General features: G+C 45.5%; 1 protein-coding gene across 6 annotated transcripts in view; it reads right to left on the reverse strand.

Annotated features, from left to right (window-relative positions):
• Positions 1 to 16,028, reverse strand: part of OCA2 (OCA2 melanosomal transmembrane protein) — a 241,394-nt gene that overhangs the window by 106,497 nt on the left and 118,869 nt on the right. The gene's annotated exons all lie outside the window — the stretch shown is intronic.

Here is a 16,028-nt window from a genome sequence, read left to right on the forward strand (position 1 = left end):
ACATAGTTTTTAACCATACGATATATTATTTTTCTTACTACAACAGAAAACTTTTAAAAAGGACGTTGGTGTTGGGAAGGGCATTGTCCTTTAGCATGTGAAGGCAGACACACATGAGATTTCTCAGCAAGGAGACTGCAGTGGCCTAAATTTCCTACTTTTGTTAGCTTTGTCTCCTAGCCAGAATGTTACTTTTCTTTGAATTCTCCAGGGCACCTACCACGGGGTACGGAAGACGAACAGCCACTTGCTTACCTGACCATCACATCTGATGGTGACTCCTTCACCACTCCTCTAATGACAGATCACCGTATCTTTTCTATAATTGCTCCAATTTCACTTCCCCGGGGTAAAACTTTTTGACACCCAGAAATGGCACCCCCTTGTTCTCTCTGCTATGTAGCCAGGAGAAACTCTCTTAACAATCGGTGAGAACACAAGTGCTTTTCCATGATTTTGAGAGAAATTTCAGTCATGACAAAAAGCTGGACGCTCCTTTAGAACTCTGTTTATAGTTCTGTTTTATCAATTCTGGAGGCCTGAGCTTTCCTCCAGTCAAAACTCCTGCCTTAGCTCTCATCCATCCAACTTCAGAATGGGTTCTATAGTCAACCAAGATTTGTCTTGTCAGAAAAATTCCCTGCAATAGCTGACAGCTGAATCAAGAGCTTGTCCCTGCAAAACCTCAATTTCCCTCTTACTTTTAATTGCACCGTCTGCAGAGCCAGCGGCACTAATCGGGCTGCCAGTGCAGGAGCCAGTCTGCTTGGTATCGCCCAGTCCTGCTCTGAGGAGTCCAGGCCACATCTTCCAGCGGGGCCCAGGTCCCCATGACCAACGCTCCGGGCTGCTCTGTTCAGCACCAGCTCCTCAGGGACAGCGACAAAGGGCGAGGCCCACAGTGTGCTGGAAGAAAAAGCCACTGACGGGAACATCGCAATTTCCAGCTTCACATTCTATTACAAATTCCAGCAATGTGCCATTGAGACTCTTTTTCTACAAATTACAAATGCGCTTGAGTGGAGACTAATGTAGATTAAAAGTCTCATTTATGTGACCTGTCTTTATCCCATGGAGTTTCCATCAAACCCCCTCCTCGAGTGGGCATTAATCTTTCACCGAGAGCTTTGCCATTTCTTAATGCAAAAATCTGAGATAAGTGGCTCTGTACTTTCATTTGTGTCCCCAATACAGTCAAGTCTCCGCGCAGAACAAACAGCTCAATGAGCCTCTTTTCCCCCATTTTTAAAACCCCGGGCAACACGATTCAAAGGAAAGTCGGAAAGGGCTCTCCCCAGTCCCCCAGCAGCCTCCTAAGCACAGGCACTGGCGGGGTCTCCCACAGCACCCAGCCTGGGAGGAAACCGAGGCTCCCAGAGATTAAGTGCTTTTCTCCAGGCTGCACAGCCCGCTGGGGTAAAGCCAGAATTCCATCCCCAGTCCGCTGGAATTTCTTCCCCTGCCACCATGTTGCGTTCCTCTGATGTGCTCAGGCTATACATGTTCCTTGACCTGGACGTCGTGTAACTGACTTTGACCAAAAGCAATACTGTCCTCATCAATTAAGATGAACTAACTTGTGTGCCTTGAGGCATGCAGGATGCATCTCCAGAGAGTATCTCATCAGTTCCTTATCTTCACCCTTCCAGCCAGGAAAACCCAGACGGACTGTGCATACTGTATAAAGGACAAGTCACCCTGCCTGCCACCCTTTCATGTGGGAATTCATGAGTCCCGGCCATCACTTCCTAAAACAGGCCAAGTGAAATCACAAATAATCAAGGACCTTCTGCTGGATAGCTACACTGAGGTTGTCCCTGGGGTAGCTCTGGATCTCCCACCTAACCAAGCACTCAACCTCCAGGGAGCAAGCCCAGAGCTTCCTTGTGGGGAGCCCCCACTCCACAGTTGGGTGGGTGAATAGGACAGCGCGCCTGGGATGAGCTGGCTTAGAAAGTCGGAAGGGGCCAAGGAACCAGGGAGTTAGGCCTATTTTAGCATCGTGCATCAGGCAGTTGCTATGGGACCAGAAGGAGGGAGCACCTAACTACTTATTCAATCATCACACAGACCGCACAGGGTTTCTCTCATGAGAAAACTCCCATTCTTTCTAGTTTCCCTTTAAAATCTAGCAAAAAGTAAGACGGTTTTTCATAATCTTTGTTGTCTTCCTGCTCTGCTCAGCCATCAGCCTGAACCGTTTGTTCGTATCTCAGGCAACTGTGAACCAGGCACTGCTCCTCAGAACTCTGTATGTATTAACGGAATCCTCACAGCAATTTTAAAGCCTGGCTCCAACATTCAGTTGTTTTCATGGGCACCTGCTGTGTGCTGCAGGACACACATCAGAACCAGGAAGCTAGAGCTCCAGGCCTGCCCTCTCCCTTCTACACTCAGGAAGCGGCTGTGACTGTCCACAGTACCAGCTGTAGCTGCAACACCAGCTCCGAGTGAAGCTGATGGCTTCCTTTCAACGCCTGGAGGCTTCTGCGTGGTTTCCAAGATGGCTTAGGAAATGCCACGATTACATCAAGTGAGTCATTTACAAGATCTGAGGTTGGAAAAGATAAAGATGATTCTATTTCTGAGCATTCTGCCTCACATAAATATTTCCACTGATATGGACGGGCCAGTGCAGGGGCAGGGAACCCTGCTGGCTTCCCCTCCCTCTCTGTTCACCAAGCTCCTCCACTCTCTGCCCCAGGGGCTGACCTGTGCACACCACACCAAAAGGTTCTCATGCCCCAGGATGCCAGTCAGGCTCTGCCCTTGACACCAGAGAGTAAATGTGCCTGTTTCTGAGTTCTCTCTAAACGGAATCAGACAGCATGTACTCTTTTCCGCCAGACTTTTCTTTTGGCCAACGTGTCTGTGAGACTCACTCATGTAACACATTCATGTTTTCTGTAGAGTCTTCCCCTGTATGACTGTCCCACCATTTGTTCATTCTAGGGGTTGATATTTTGAATTGTTTCCAGCTTGGAGCTATTATAAACAGGCTACTACGAGCATTTTTCAGACAGTCTCTTGGTGTGCAATTGTACATATTTTTGTTGGGCATACCACTACGAACAAAATTGTCGAGCAGGAAATACACATTGCTCTAAACTTTAGCAGATGCTGTCAAATCATTTTCAAAGGTCACTGTCCAAATTTACAGTCTTATCAGCAATGAACGACACTTCCGACCGCTCTACAATCTTTCAGCACTGACCACTGTCAGTCTTTTATTCTAACCTTAGGTGTGGATACAGTGGGATCTCATTGTGGCTAAATTTTGCATCTTACTCATGACTTAAAAGGTTGAACACCTTTTTATATACTTGTTAAAAATTTCAGTAATTTCAATATCTTCTGCTGCGAAGTGTCTATTTAAGATTATTGTCCATTTTTCTTTCTTTCTTGAGACCGAGTCTCACTCTGTCACCCAGGCTGGAGTGCAGTAGCAACAACATCTCCACTCACTGCAACCTCTGCCTCCCAGGTTTAAGCAGTTCTCTGCCTCAGCCTCCCAAATAGCTGGGATTACAGGCGCCCACCACGACGCCCAGCTGTTTTTTTGTATTTTTAGTAGAGATGGGGTTTCACCATCTTGGCCAGGGTGGTCTTGAACCCCTGACCTCATGATCCGCCCACCTCGACCTCCCAAAGTGCTGAGATTATAGGAGTGAGCCACCGCAACCTGTCCATTTTTCTGCTGGGGCTCCTGTCTTTCCTTTATTGATCTATAGGTGTTCTTTTTATATTTTAGATATAATAATTTCCAAATGCAACAATGGATGCTTTTGCCTGCACTTTTTTTCATTCTGTGGCTTCTTTTCGTAGTATCTTTTGAGAACCAAGTTCCTAATTTTAAGGTCGTCAAAGTTATCAATGTAATCTTTTACCATGAGCACTGTTCATATCCAATTTAAGAAGCTGAGTCACAAATATAAATAAGAAAATGATGGGCCAGCTTATCCTAGCGACTGGATGTCATGCGTGAATATATTGTGAGGTGTGTTAGTTAGTTATTGCTACAATAAAGCTACGTAACAAAAAAGAAGTGGGTCACATGGAGATTTTTGCTGGCATAACATGATCTGACGAAGACACTCAGCCAGACCCCTATTTTACAGAGGCCACTGAACCTTGCAGAGATTAGGTCCTCTTAAACCACACAGGCACCTTGGGAAGGGAAGTGCAGGAGGGGAAGGAGGTACACACCTGCCTCAGCTGACCCTCATTTGATCTTAGGTGGACTCTAGGCCCACTGCTTGCTACACCAAGTTGGCTGATTGCAGCTTTTCATCCGCACAAGTAGAAAAACTACCACTTTTCAATGAATGCATCCCATCCCAGTTCCAGAAATGGCAAGGAGGAAATTGTGATGGCAGGATGGGGAAATGGGACAGCTCTACAAATACACCATGAGAAGGCAGCAACTAAAACTTTCGGGACACTCAAGGGTTATTGTGCTTAGAGACTGGTCAGTTTCTCCAAACATGGGGACTTCCAACGAGAACACACAGAGACACAAAGGCAGGATCTTTGTCCTTGATAAACACAAATATCAGTGACTCAGGCTGTCCCCTGAATGCCAGCTCACTCACATTCTAAAGCACTCACATTGTCAGAGGAAGACAGTGGCAGGCTGAACTCCCAGGATAAGCTGAGAGACAGCCGCCTCAATACATGGCCGGAGCACACTCAGGTATGGTCTCTGTGGCCTTGGGAGTGCTGGACTGAACTGAGCTCTGCCCCAAGGACTGTGCAGGCTCATGGAGAAGACAGCTCACATACAGCTGCCGCGATGTACCTGTGACGGCCATGCTAGCCTCAGACAGAAAGGTGCCATACAGGTCTCTCAGCTAAAACCACACACTGGCTGAGGCCGCGGGGAAACCAACCAGAGCTTAACTCAACACTGGAGCTGTTTGTGGTCTCAAGCATTTTTGAAGCATGTTGAAAATCAAACAGGCTCTGAGGAGCTTAGTATTCTTGATTTTGTCAAAACTTATGTGAACTAGAACATCTATGACAAACTCATTAAAATGTCAGCAAGAAAGGAAGGCGCCATAACTAACATTTTCTTATTCTTATTTTCACTTTTTTAGGTCTCAATATCAAATGATTTTCTAGCCCCTACTTTTAAAAAATTAATTGAAATATTGGCAATGTTGAGGATGAGTATTATTCACCACTCACAACAAGACTCATTTGTACTCAACTTCTGGTACCCTCAAGCCCTATTAAAAGCAGTGAGATTAAAAATATGAATATTATGCTCCCTAGATATTATGAAGGAGCAGAATTAAAATTGTGAGTGCTTAAGAGGATGTCATCTCATTGTGGTTAAATTCTGCACTTTACTGATGACTTGTGAGGTCGAACACCTTTTCATATGCTCATTTATTCATTAAAATGAGTCAATCTTTGCACAAGAATAACTGAGCATAAATAAACAATGCTAAGCGCAGTTGAGGAATTCTCATTTTGCATTTGTGCATTTGGGCTTTGTCAGGAATCAGGTTCACCATCACAGAGGCGGGACAGTGTGCAGGTGCCATCGGACACCGTCAGGACCGAGCCTTATTCACAGGCATCCCCAGTGCCTCTCACGGTGATGAGTAGGTCAACACACGCTCAAAAACACTGCATCAACAAGTGAATGAACACGCAGCTACAAGGACTGCAAGTTCTCAGAACGCCACACAACTTGAGTCTTCTTGCAGAAAGTGACAGGTTTCCCTGTGCTCTCGGGGACCACCCAGGTCACTGCCCGCACAGCTACAGTGAGCTGCAGTCCATGTGGATGGAGCCACAGAGCAGCCTGACCCTGAGAAACACGCCCAGCTCTTCCCAGCCATCGCACGGCTTTGCCATTGGAACTGAACTCCCTTTCCATGCTCCTCAAAGTCCAAATAGAATGCACTTTTGATTGATTCATTCCGTTCCCACAAACGTCCATGCAGATTTTAGTCACCCCCACTGGTGGCCACGATGTAATATTCTAAAGCACCAGATAAAACGTCCCATCATGTAAAGCCCTTCACAAATCTTGTAGAAGGTGTTTGGTATATTGGTTCACTAGTAGCTTGTCAGAGCTCCGCACACCTGTCACTGTTCTCCCTACTGGACCCCCAGGAAGGTTTCCCAGGCCTGTAGTTAGGTGAAGCCACAAGACCAATCCCGCCATTGCGCCATGAGCAAACAAGACACACGTTCCTAGACTGGCATTGACAAGCAGCTGTCAGTTCTGTCCCCCGTCTCTTCCTTGCCAAGTTGATGCTCAAAGCTGCTGTTGATATGATGGCATCACACAAGGCCAGGGCCTCTGTCCAGCAGGGACCTCACTGACCAGCACTGAAGATGTCAGCAAGAAAAAATGTGGTTGTGTCAAGCTTCCAACACACCAGGGCCAGGGCTTTAACCAGCAAAGCCCGTCGTATCCTGATCTGTCTGGCCCGAGACGATACCAAATGGATAGGCTATATGTCACATGATCTGTCTGCAAACGTTGAAAGAAACATTAGGTCAGTCATGTTTTCAGTTGTTCAGTTTTGTTCCAGTTAACTGTGTCATTCACTAACAATGGAACACCTAATTTCCACAACTGGACACGTCATAAACATCACTGGAAAACTGGTATTATTAGACGTTTGAGACATAAATGGCCAGACTATTATTGTCTCATAAATTATTCTTCAAATTATCAATGTTGATGAATTTAAATATGACCACAGTATAGCTTCAGACAAGCAAGTGAAAATGTTGATACAACCTAACTCTTCTTAGCATTGTGACTGCAAAGTTAGGAATATCCTGAGCCCTGAAAGGAAAAATCTCTTGGTCCCAATGATTCTAATAATTCTGTAGCTGTGATTTCTCCAGATTTGGTTTTCTATAGCGAATATGAAAATTGTCTTATTAATGCTAAGGGGAAAATATAATTTACGTAGAAAAAATGTTTATATATATTGAGATGATGTAGAATGTTGAGTAATGACCAATGACAAAAACTGTAAGTGGTAATCACTTAATGTGAAACTGTTAACAACTCTCTTGATGACTGTATATCTAACACCTTACTCTCCCATCCATAATTCATATTTTTATTCAAATAGAGACTACTAACGTTTCTGAAAAATCCAGTTTAAAAGCTAATGTGGTTCTCTGTCAAAATTATCCAGTCTTTTAAAAATCTCAGCAGTCTTACTATTATGTGCAGACACAAGCCATTTGGAATGAAAAATGAAGAGAGAAACAGTCATTAAATGATTTTATTCTACCCCAAATTCATTAACCTGTAGGTACCCAACGGAGGATATTGGTTGCATTATTCAAAACATTTTGGAGCTAACAAAAGGAGACCACAATCAACAGTGAATGCCCACGTGTGGAAAACCATGACCAACCCTACGAAATGCTTCACTAGGCTCTGGCAAGGCTGCGGTTTTAAGCACCTGGAGGAGAGGCACTGGGCTTCCTCACCCCCGTGTCTCACAGTGTGTGCATGACGCTAAGGGAGGGAGACAAATGGGTAAAGAAGCCCCAGAGTGTGGAACAAATCTCCATCGTAGCAAAAGAAGGCTGCTGCTACTGCAGATCACAGCTGAGATCTCCAAACAGATGCGAAGAGCAAGTTCACGTGCTGTTTAGTAAGAGAGCATTTCATAAACGGCCAGGAAGCACGTGAAAAGATGCTCGATGTCATTCATTACCAGGAAACGCAGATCAAAGCTGCAACGCCACGGCACTTCACGCCTGGTTCAATGAGCACAATCGAGGACGCACACAATAACTAACAAGTGCTGGTGAAAGTGTGGGGAAATCAGGACGCTCATGCACTGCCACCCGGAGCGTGAAAAGGCATCTGCACTGGAGAAGCAGCTTGGTGGGTTTCAAAAAGTTAAACAGACAGTTGCATATGACCTTGCAATTCCACTCCTCAGTCAACCAGCTAATAAATGAATAAATAAAGTATATTTACATATATAAATAGAAAATATATATATGAATATAATACAGCCAAACGAAATGAAGCACTAACTCCTGATGCAACACGGATGAACCTTGAAGATGTTATGCTAAGTGAAAAAAGCTAGACACAAAAGACCACAGGTTAAATGACTGCATTAAATGAGAAGTCCAGGAGAGGCAAATCTAGGAACAGAAGGTAGGCTTAGTGGTTCCCAGAGACTGGGGGAAACAGTGCACGAGTGACTGCCACGGGGCGTAAGACCACCCGCAGGGTGGCGGTGCGTTCTGGATCTGGATACTGATAACGGTCGTACAACTTTGTGAATATACTAAAATACAGTGAACGATATAATTTCACAAGATGAATTTAATGTTGTGTGAATTCTATTATCTCCATTTTTTAAAAACCGAGTCATTCTCTCCCGTGACTTCATTTCTTCAGTGTTATGATGAAATGTGGTAATTTTACCTGTGGTGAGGGTAATAAGGAAAGCAGCTAATTATTCTAACTGACTTACAAATCCAAGATCCATATTACATTACACTATGTTACATTGTATTACATCATATTATATTTATCATCATTCTGAAATAATCTCTTGGATATTTACATTCATCTAAGATGAATATTTGAAGAAAACTAGAATAGAGTCACCCAGGGATTTAAATATTCTTATTATCAGGTTAACACAAACTGTATGTAATAATTGTCTTCTACAGTTTACGTATATCAGGGCTTTTTTCTAACGTAACAGCCTTTCCAGTAAGAGCTCCTCATTTCTTTTGTGGATTTCATTAGGCCTCTCATCTGTAACTTTGTGTGAACTAAAAACAAAATTTCAAGCCCCTCAACCAACTGATGGACTCCCCTCGGCCCAGGGCATTTCAAAGAAACCTGAAAAACTAGCTCACAGCAGGATGGGAGGAAAGGGGGTCCGTCTCGCCTCACTGTACCCTCCTCCCTCTGGAATTTAGGCACAACTGACCAGCATCCACATTAAAACTGGGATCTTAAGAATGATAGAACAGATAAAGCAGTAAGATCCCAAATTCCAGCCACACTCTACCATAGCATCACGTGACAGAGAGCAGGCCCTGAAAGAAATCAAAGTATTTTACCCCAAAATATGTTTCTTTGACACACTTTGAGACGGCCCTGCAAAGCTGTCCTTGTGGGGAACATCTACGTTTCGTAGAGAATCCCCTTCCCTTTCCGGATCCTTTCCCTAGGACATGGAATTTTTTTAGCTCTGACAAGAGCTCTGAAGCCTGCTACCTGGAGGCTTGGTCTCCACAACCCCCTATTTCAACCCAGCCTCTTCTTCCTATTGATTCTGGGACTTGAGATAATAACTCCTTCAACCAATCAGAAAGTCCCTGAATCTACCTTACCTGGAAGCTCTGACCCTGCACCTGCTTCGAGCTGTTGCGCCTTTCTGGACTGAACCAACACACACCTGACACGAGCTGATTAACGTCCTCCCGTAACTCTGTCCCCCTAACATGTACGAAATCAAGCTGTAACTCAACCACCTTGGGAACATGTTCTCAGGACCTCCTGGAGCGGTGTCACAGGCCACAGTGACTCATTTTTGTCTCACAATAGATCTCTTCAAATAACTTAGAGTTTGACTCTTTCCATCGACACCTTGACTATGGAAATTACCGTTTTTGGCTTTACCATTTGACCATCTCTCACATCCTTGGCTTGTATCTGCATCAGAGCTCTGAAGGTCTGGGCGTCTAAATTAGCTGTGTAGTCCTTGATGCCCCTAATGTGACTGAAACCACCTTTGCAGAAAAATTGTAACAGTGAGGAAAAATTATGACAGTGTGGGAGGTCTGATCTATCCAACCCCCTCTTGCCTTTAGCCTTCAAGCTGCCCTTAATTACTCTTGAATTTAAGGCAAGCTAACTTTGGCAGACATTTAGTTTATACCTTCCTTAAATGATGACAGCCCTTCCCCAAAACTCAACTGCCTTTGTAAAGCTATTGAAGACCACCATGCTAGGAGAAGAGCAGAGGCTGAATTCTGCTGAAGTGTAGACATACAAGATTGCCAGCCATTATTCTGAAGGTTACAAGATATGCAACTTCCCAGTTACTCCCGCAGATGACATCACTACTGTACAGCCTAAGACTCGTCTTTGGAGATAGCTTTTCAGGATTTTTACATGTCTGAGACCGATGGCTCCACCTGGAGCAAGTGCTCCTGTAGCTTACCCAGAAGTGACTCTGAGTGCAGAAGGACCATTTCCCACACCCTGTGATTGACACCCTTAACCAATCGGCAGCAAGCACCTACTGCCTAGCCACCCCCCGCCACTCTTCCCCAAAACTGTCCTTGAAAAACGCTAGCCTCCGAATCAGAGGCTGATTTCAGTCATAATACACTCCAGCCTTCCATTTAGCCAGCTCTGCATGTGTAAACTCCTCTGCCTGCATAAATCACGTCTACCTGGGTAGCTGGCAGGAGGAACCGCTGGCAGTGATATGACTCCCTGTGCAGAATAAATACAGATCTATCTCCCTTCTAGAGAAGACAGCCAAGGAGAGTAGCAACGTGGTTTTCATGTTCACCACGCGAGCCCCACCCCTAGGCCGCTGCCTCCATGTGCTGTACAAAAAGGATGGCTATGCAAATAGCTCAGCTGCAATGAATCTTACCAGAAACTAGAGTACACAGAAAATATGTTAGGAAGGCTTGGGAATATCTGTCCAGCTCATAGTGACCCCTCCTCTAAGACATATGCCTCCACCATCCCAGGCCCCATTTCACCACGTGTCCCCACCTGCCTGCTCAGAGTTTCCTGTGCTAGGAGACTAAAGAAATCAACCAGGCCGAGCAGACTCCTCGTCTGGGTACCGGGGACTCAAAATGGCCTTTTCTGTGTGTGTGGCTAAAATTGAGGTCTCATAAACTGGAAAATTGATGAAGCAACCACTGTTCTGCCATTAGCAGAGAAAGATGTGCCAACCAGCCACGGAGAAGCGAGGGGCCGAGGGCAAAGCACTGCAGATGCCCAGGCAGTGAGCACTCTCCCCTCCGCCCCAAACTTTCCTCCTTCCTGAGCCCGCCCCCAAGGGGACCCATTGTCCTGGAAGCCTGTCAGCCTGTTATCATTCTAATAATCCTCTATTTTGCTTAAGACAGATCCAATAGATTGCTTTATTTGTAGCTAAAAATACTTTCACAAAGACAACAATAAAACTGCTCAACCAGAGGGATTCCAAGGGACAGGCAGAGGACCAGCAATTTCAAAACCATAATCAGGGAAATAATGACGGGAAATTTTCCAGAACCAAAATCTAATCAAACACATCATGACAGAATCTGGGGCACATTCTGAACTAATTATCAGAGGAGGAGGCCTAGGAAACCGCTCATCAAGGCTCTCAATTTTAAGACCAAAGACAAGATTTTCAAGCCTGCCTCGCTGCTTCTTTTTATAGCTCCATAATCAGTTATCCACAATCCTGAAACCCTAATTTCAGAAAAGCAAACTTTTTCTATATATTTTGATGTCAAAAAAATTCAACAAAGCCTGACTTGAACAGAAATGAGGTTATCTGCAGTCTTTATTTATCCCACATTGTGTCGATATTCACGCGTCACTGTGGTGATCACGCTCGGATGGCAGGGGCTGGCCCTGAACCTCTCCGGGTGTGTGACTTTATACCCAAAATTCATTCAGCATGTTCACTGAATTATCTTTCTAACACACACAAAAAATCTGAATTTTGAAACTTCCAGGGCTCAGAAAGCAATACCCCAAAATGAAGGCCTCAGAAGTTGGAGCAAGCTGAGGACGGCCTGAGAAGGTCTCCACGCACCTGTATTTGAGTCCTTGTGAATGAACTGTAAGCTACTTAAAAGTAAAAATTGAAAACCTAACTTAATAGTATGTACCTCTAGGCTGGGCACAGTGGCTCACGCCTGTAATCCTAGCACTTTGGGAGGCCGAGGCGGGTGGATCACCTGAGGTCAGGAGTTCAAGACCAGCATGGCCAACATGGCGAAAACCCCTCTCTACTAAAAATACACATGGTGGTGCACACCTGTAATCCCAGCTACTACTCTGGAGGCTGAAGGAGAATCACTTGGACCCGGGAGGTGGGCGTTGCAGTGAAAGGAGATCGTGCCACTGCACTCCAGCCTTTGAGATGGGAACAAGACTCCATCTCAAAAAAAAAAAAATAGTGTGCACCTCTAAAAATGGCTGAGTGTTGGCCAGTCCCTGCTGCCATACTTGAGACATTCACAGACTGCTGAATGTTCAAACTGCGTTCAAATAAGGCAAATGCTGAGCTGTCACCAATCTCACTGTTTCTGTGCCTCACTGCCAATTCCCATATGTCACTTTACCTTCTTTGTCTATGAGTTTGTTCTGACCGTGGGTCACCCTGGAGTCTATGAATCTGCTGTGATTCTGGGGGCTGCTCAATTCGCGAATCATTCATTGTTCAATTAAACTCCTTTAAATTTAACTTGGCTGAAGTTTTTGTTTTGTCAGAAGTAAAAGTGTTCTCTGACCTCCTCCTGCCCTTGAGTCTCTCAGTCCCATTCTCCTCCGAGGCTGCCAGAGAAACTTGAATCCCTCTCTCCCAAGGCGGATCATGGAAACCAGAACCCTTTTCTCCAAAGCCAGCCTCAAAACCTAACGTATTATTCTAATTTTCTCTCTGCCTTTCTGTGTGAAGACTGGCCATGAAGAAACTGTCTGACCTGCCTTGTTTGAGCTAAGTCCTACCACCCCCATTCCAGAGAGGGGCCCTCCCCACACCCAGAAGGAAGCCAGGAAGCCTCTGGACACACAGGCCCTACTGGGTTTCCCCCTCGGTCTAGCAGCGCCTCGTCACACACTTTTTCTCCAGTCCCATTTCTACACAGCTGTCCACGCTTGGTTGAACCTAAGCATTAACATGGACAATTTATCCTGCATCTTTGGGTCTTCATTCTGAAGACTCCCATGTACAGGGCTAAATAAATGTGTATGCCTTTTCTCCTATTACTCTGCCATCTGGGAGCTGGATTTTCAGTGACATTCGAGAGGCCCAAGGGGAAGGCGCTCCCTTGGCCTCTACAAAACCATCTGTGGCACGAAGGGCTTCAGGCAGGGACTGTGGACCTCTGCGGAGCCAGCGTCCAGGCTGGGCTTGGTCCCTGCACATTGGGAGCCACCTCTCTGCTGGATGGGTGTGACCTGTGACCCTGGTCCTCACTCACCCTCCTTTGCCGTTGTGCCAACTCTGTACGCCCTGGAGTCCCTTAGGGCTCTCCTGTCTGTCACCATAGCCAGCTCTGTGTGGCCCGATCACCCTCAAACAGATGCACCCAGAAGGTCAGCCCTGGAGCCCACGCCCAGATGCCTTCTCCGCCTGGGCCACTCTGTGGGTGCAGCCGCACGGCCTCGGCACATGCAGCCAGACACATGGACTCAAGCATCCCATGGGAAGGAGCTGTGGCCAACAGGCACGGGCGTCAGCCAGTTAACGTTCCTTCTTGCTCCCACTCAATCCCACGGGCAGTCCTGAGGTGCACTTGGTACCTCCACTCAACAGCCCCGCAGGGTGGGTGCCGGTGGCCAGCTGCAAGGCGAGCACGCGGGGGTCACGGCCCAGCTCCCCTCCCTCATCCCTCACTCCTCGTCCGTGGGATAAAGAACCCACACGTGAGCCTTTCCCTCAGGCTGTGCTCTCTGGAGAACCCAGGCTGGGTCAGCCACATAGGAAATTCTCACCTAATTTCCTCCACGTAGTTAAGTTGGAATCTGTGAGCAGCAACAAGAAGCTTGTGTGTGCATCCTGTAAACCCACACCTTACTTTTACTAACGAGCCAGGCGTCAGCACGAGGCACTGGGGAGGGAAATACAGACACACGGACCGTGCCACTGAGTCTACCCGGGAAGCAGGAGGTCAGGGGACAGAGGAGGAAAGAAATCATGAGAATACATTTAAGGTTTGTACAAGGTGCTGTGGAACTCCAGGGGAATTCTCCCTGTAACACGTGCCAGCAAGGGTATGAAGCAGCTGGAACCCCCTGCATGCTGTGGGAACGCAAAGGGGATGGCCTCACTAGAAAACAGGGCAGCAGTTCTTTTTAAACCAAAATCTACACCCACCGTATGACACAGCAGTGCTACTCAAGAGAAGGAAACCAACCCAGAGAATAAAAACCTGAGTTCACAGAAAGTGTCTGGAGTAGTTTGTTTTTTGTTTTCTTGTTTTGCTTTGCTTTTTCCCTGAAACAGGGTCTGGCTCTGTCATCAAGGCTGGAGTAAAGCAGTACCATCTACCTCACTGTGACCTCCACCTCCCAGGCTTAAGCAATCCTCAAGCCACTCAGGAGGCTGGGGCATGAGAACTGCTTGAGCCTGGGAGGCAGAGGCTGCACTGAGCTGAGATTGTGCCACTGCACTCCAGCTTGAGCACAGAGTGAAACTCTGTCTCAAAAAAATTAAAAAATACACCGTTACATTTTTTAAAAACTGAACTTCACCAAAGATAAATGATCACATTGCTACTGGCTGAAGTCTGGGGTGATCCTGTATCCATTTTGCCCCTGTTCACATCACAAAAATTCCTATAACTCTAAGGAAACTATATTCCATCAAAATATATGCCAATCAAACTTTTCTCTTAGTCAACCTATCTTGATGAATATGCAAATATCTGGATCCCCAGATAAAATCACCTATACACAAACCCCAAATAAAAAGAAAACAGGATTTAAAAACAGAAAATAAATATGTCCGGCTGGGTGCGGTGGCTCAAGCCTGTAATCCCAGCACTTTGGGAGGCCGAGGCAGGTGGATCACGAGGTCGAGAGATCGAGACCATCCTGGTCAACATGCTGAAACCCCGTCTCTACTAAAAATACAAAAAATTAGCTGGGCATGGTGGCACGTGCCTGTAATCCCAGCTACTCAGGAGGCTGAGGCAGGAGAATTGCCTGAACCCAGGAGGTAGAGGTTGCGGTGAGCCGAGATCGCGCCATTGCACTCCAGCCTGGGTAACATCCATCATTCACAGATGTAACAACCACACAGAGATGAGACGTTTTGTAAAAAATGTACACTTCCAGGCTAAAAGTCTCATAATAACCAAGATTTCTTAAGTCCATATAGTTAAATATGTGACTTTAAGTTTTAAAGTATTGTTTTTAATACAAAGACTATTGCCAAATGTTAATAAAACGGAATGCAAGCTCTTATATCTTTTTAGTTTTTAAAATGCCTGCTATGCTCTTCTAAAGTAGACTCTCAAATAAAATTAGGAGCCAAATTGTCTGTCAACACCTAACGGAACCTCTCTACCCACAAAACACCAGATTTTAAAATTTGTTTAATTACCAGTGGTGACCACCTAACATTCCTGTAATCATTAAAGTTTCTGATGTTAAAATTAAGTTAGGCCTGAGGTATAATTAAAAATAATTACACTGCAGCAATTTCTAGATTTAATCCACCAAGTACAACTGAAAATCACAATATTGTTACCTCTCCAGCTCTGGATCATTAGCTTATCGGGATTCTAAGCAGATCAGCCCTCAGGTGTGGATAAATAACACCAGCCTGCCTGAACCAAGCCCAGGCCACCTGGAAAGGTGGATTAGGAATTATCGAGAGAAAGAAATAGAGAGGCTGTGAATACACAGCATCAGGCTGGACCCCCAGTCAGCAGCACACACATCACGTGTTGTGTGGGAATCTAGAAACGTGGTTTTTTTTTACATAAGAAAAAAGGGAAACCGACTTCTAGTCTACAAATTTCTCATGGTTTCCAGGAACCCGGAAGTAATGGTGTGGCGTGAATCACTGAAGCTTGTAGCATTATCCATCTATCTTACAAAATTAGGAGTCTTCACTTTCTACAGCAGCTACACTCCTCAAATTTCACAGTAAACCAAGGTTTTATACGAATTACGATGAAAGTTGGATATTTTAAGCATCTTATCAGAGCTCACTCTCAAACAAAAACTGTGGGAAAGCTTTGGTTAAAGAAAACACTGTGACACCAACTCAACTGTATGCTTCCTATAAACCTACACTTCCATGTGCGGT

The sequence above is a fragment of the Saimiri boliviensis genome, chromosome 5 (assembly GCF_048565385.1).
Source record: "Saimiri boliviensis isolate mSaiBol1 chromosome 5, mSaiBol1.pri, whole genome shotgun sequence".
In the NCBI taxonomy this organism is placed as follows: domain Eukaryota; kingdom Metazoa; phylum Chordata; class Mammalia; order Primates; family Cebidae; genus Saimiri; species Saimiri boliviensis.